Source organism: Berghia stephanieae, chromosome 6 (genome assembly GCF_034508935.2).
Source record: "Berghia stephanieae isolate SIO BIC M18660-M18661 chromosome 6, UCSD_Bste_1.3, whole genome shotgun sequence".
NCBI classification, from domain to species: Eukaryota; Metazoa; Mollusca; class Gastropoda; order Nudibranchia; family Aeolidiidae; genus Berghia; species Berghia stephanieae.
In genome coordinates, this window is record NC_088365.1 from 7,428,098 (window position 1) to 7,431,053 (window position 2,956).

The 2,956-nt window shown below is 41.3% G+C and overlaps 1 protein-coding gene across 1 annotated transcript in view; it reads left to right on the plus strand.

Moving 5' to 3' along the window:
* Window positions 1–2,948: 2,948 nt before the first annotated feature.
* LOC144974404 (uncharacterized) overlaps window positions 2,949–2,956 on the plus strand; it is a 22,698-nt gene continuing 22,690 nt past the window's right edge. The window contains exon 1 of the mRNA XM_078917260.1: window positions 2,949–2,956. This exon is cut by the window's right edge and continues 458 nt beyond it. The gene's annotated coding sequence lies outside the window, so the exon portion shown is untranslated.

Here is a 2,956-nt window from a genome sequence, read left to right on the forward strand (position 1 = left end):
TCTCTCTCTCTCGCTATCTCTCTCCGCTGTTAACGGCCAGGCCAGGTGATCATTTTACACCTGAGTACGGTGTGAGAATTTGAATAAAGAGCCTTTTCCTAGGACTCAACTATGCGCCGAGCGAGGCTCGAACCCAGGACCTTCCGATCCAAAAGCGAGTGTCATACCACAAGACCACATAGCCGCCCTTAAAGCAAACTGTTTTGACAGATCGTGTGAAAGCCAAGAGTAATTCGTTTCTGTTGGTGTTTTTTTTTTTTGGAGTCACAACACCAGGCTTTTCACATTTGTATTCATTATTAACATTCTCACACATGTATATTTATATCACTAGACTACACACTATGCCATAGATCTACTAAATCGCGATAACGCGTCCTCGCCACTCCCTGTCCTGTACATTCCGTGTCGGGCACTACATCCCCAAATAAGGCATAGGGGGTAAGTGGCAAGTGGAACCTATTCTTATTCCTCGCCGCCCACTTGAGCCACGGTGGCTGTGACTCTCATTAATTAATTGCTTTGCCGGCCTTTTTTTTTATTAAGACTCACGACATTTGCCTTGTGGTAAGGCTGGAACAGGCAACTCCCAAATACAGGAAAGTCACAGTGGATTCCGTTTATAACGAAAATAATCTGAGATTTGTTTTTCATAGTAAAGGCAAGATTTGTGAACCATTTCACCTGCTTTTTACAAGCCTTATAACAATATTAATAATAAATTGAGCTTTTATATAGCGCAATATCCACTAAACGTGCTCGCAGCGAGGACGAGAGACGCATGCGCACAACCAACATGACGTTCTCTCTCTAATAACATTTCCGCCGGTGACGTCACAGACTATGGGTGACGTCCAATCAAGGGACGCTACTCTTCCGCTAATCTCATTCCCTATTGTGTTTGATTGATAAAAAATCTATTTTTGTATTAGTTGGGTGTGAAGTTTTGGTGAAAATCCTGGAAATGGCTGGTAAGGAGAGAGTAAAACAACAATTTACAAAGGTTTTATGGTACAATTGTATATAAAATATATACTAAATTTACTCTTTCATTCATTCATATGCATGGGGAAAAATGTCTCCATTGTCCACTTCAAGGGGATACTTAATTGTCGATTTGTCAGGCGCAATACAACGCCATAAGCTAGAAAAAGTTAAATGACTTGCCTAAGAGCACACAGCTTGGAACAGTGCGGCTATGTGGTCTAGTGGTATGACACTCGCTTTCGGATCGGAAGGTCCTGGGTTCGAGCCTCGCGCTCGGCGCATAGTTGAGTCCTTGGAAAAGGCTCTTTACTCACATTCTCTCACCGTACTCAGGTGTAAAATGAATACCTGGCCGTTAACAGCGTTGTCTTTGTCCGAAAAATTGTAATGTCGCCTAACAGACGTCATGTCACGTCCTACATGTTAAATGTTGCTGCTGACCAGGGACCCCTTGTAAGCCGCTTTGAGCACATTTAGTGGATATTGCGCTATATAAAGCTCATTTTTTAAAAAAAAATTGGAATAAGATAATGAAATAATTAGCATGAGCTACTATATAAATGCGATGGGGGCCCGTCCTATCAACTCAGTAAATGGAGCATTCGCATCAGATGTCAATAAACGTGTTGTCTGGTTCCCTGTCCACCCCACAGCTGCTGGGTCTGTTAATATCTTTGAGAAAAGTACTTTGCCGTAGACTCGCATCCTATCAAAAGGGTAGCAAGCAGTGCATAACGCTGGAGAGATAAGGATAAACCCCAGCTCCATTGGTCATATGGTTCTGAATGAATATTACTTTACATTATTTAAATAAATAAATAAATAAATTCCCTTTATTCATCCTTAAGGGGAATTTTTTCTTTAGGGCCTGTTCCAAGGGAAGACTGGAATAACCCAGGTGACAGCCGCAGTGCAGCGCCGCAAAGTGCGTTAAGAACTTAGGTGACTTGCTCAGGGCCACACAACGCGGTGGGTAGTCGAACTCGGTACCTTTCGGTTACGAAGGAAAGACCGTACCGCAGAACCACGCTGTCCAAATAAATGCGATATATTCCAATTTATAATGGAAGCGATCTATATTCATTTTTCGTCCAATCTAGTCATCGATCACGTGATTTGTTGCTGCACAACGATTGGACATTTCTCAATAAATGTAAACACGCTGCTGTGTTTATGAAAAGTGTAAACATACCCATGAGCAAATTGACCAATGGATTCAATAGTCTGATATTACGTCGCCCAGTAACGGCGGCCATCGTGGTTCTAAACAAAGAAAATCGGTACTTTTTATTCTTCATGGTGTCCAGAAATTTTCATATGTATTATGATCAGAGTGTGTAAAAGTCAAAACATGATCAGATTTACAATGTTTTTTTCCTCTGAATACGCTTTTATGCTCGTCAGAGAAATATTTTATAAGGGCGCCCGCCATAGTTCCGATAGTTTAGAGCCAATTACTAAGTTACTATGCGTCATTACGAGGGAAGTGACGTTACGACTGTTGAAGCGTATTGCGATGTTGGATATTTCTCAAATTGTGAACACTTTTCTCGATGAGGGTCATTTTGAGAACATATTCCAATGTGACCAATGACCTCGAGCACATGGAAAGGTAATATAGATTGTTCGAATATGACGTCATTCAGGTCTTTATTATTGTTTTTTGCCATCCGCAGTTATGAGGTATGCTCACTGAACTGTATTAACCCGACTATAAACGTTCATGGATACACACAGTTTTGTGTGTTGGTCCGTTATACTTCCGGATGGCAATGTTATGAGCTTCTTAGCCAAGTGCATACTATCTATAGATCGTTCCCATTGTTATGCACGTCCACAGGATAATCAAGTATATTTCAAGTCTTTCGGTTCTGTTTAAGCAAGACAATAGTTATAAGTGGAGTCCACTGTAATTAGAATCGTGCTTCGTTGACATTACCATTGTGTGGTCTTGCCTGCATACACTACG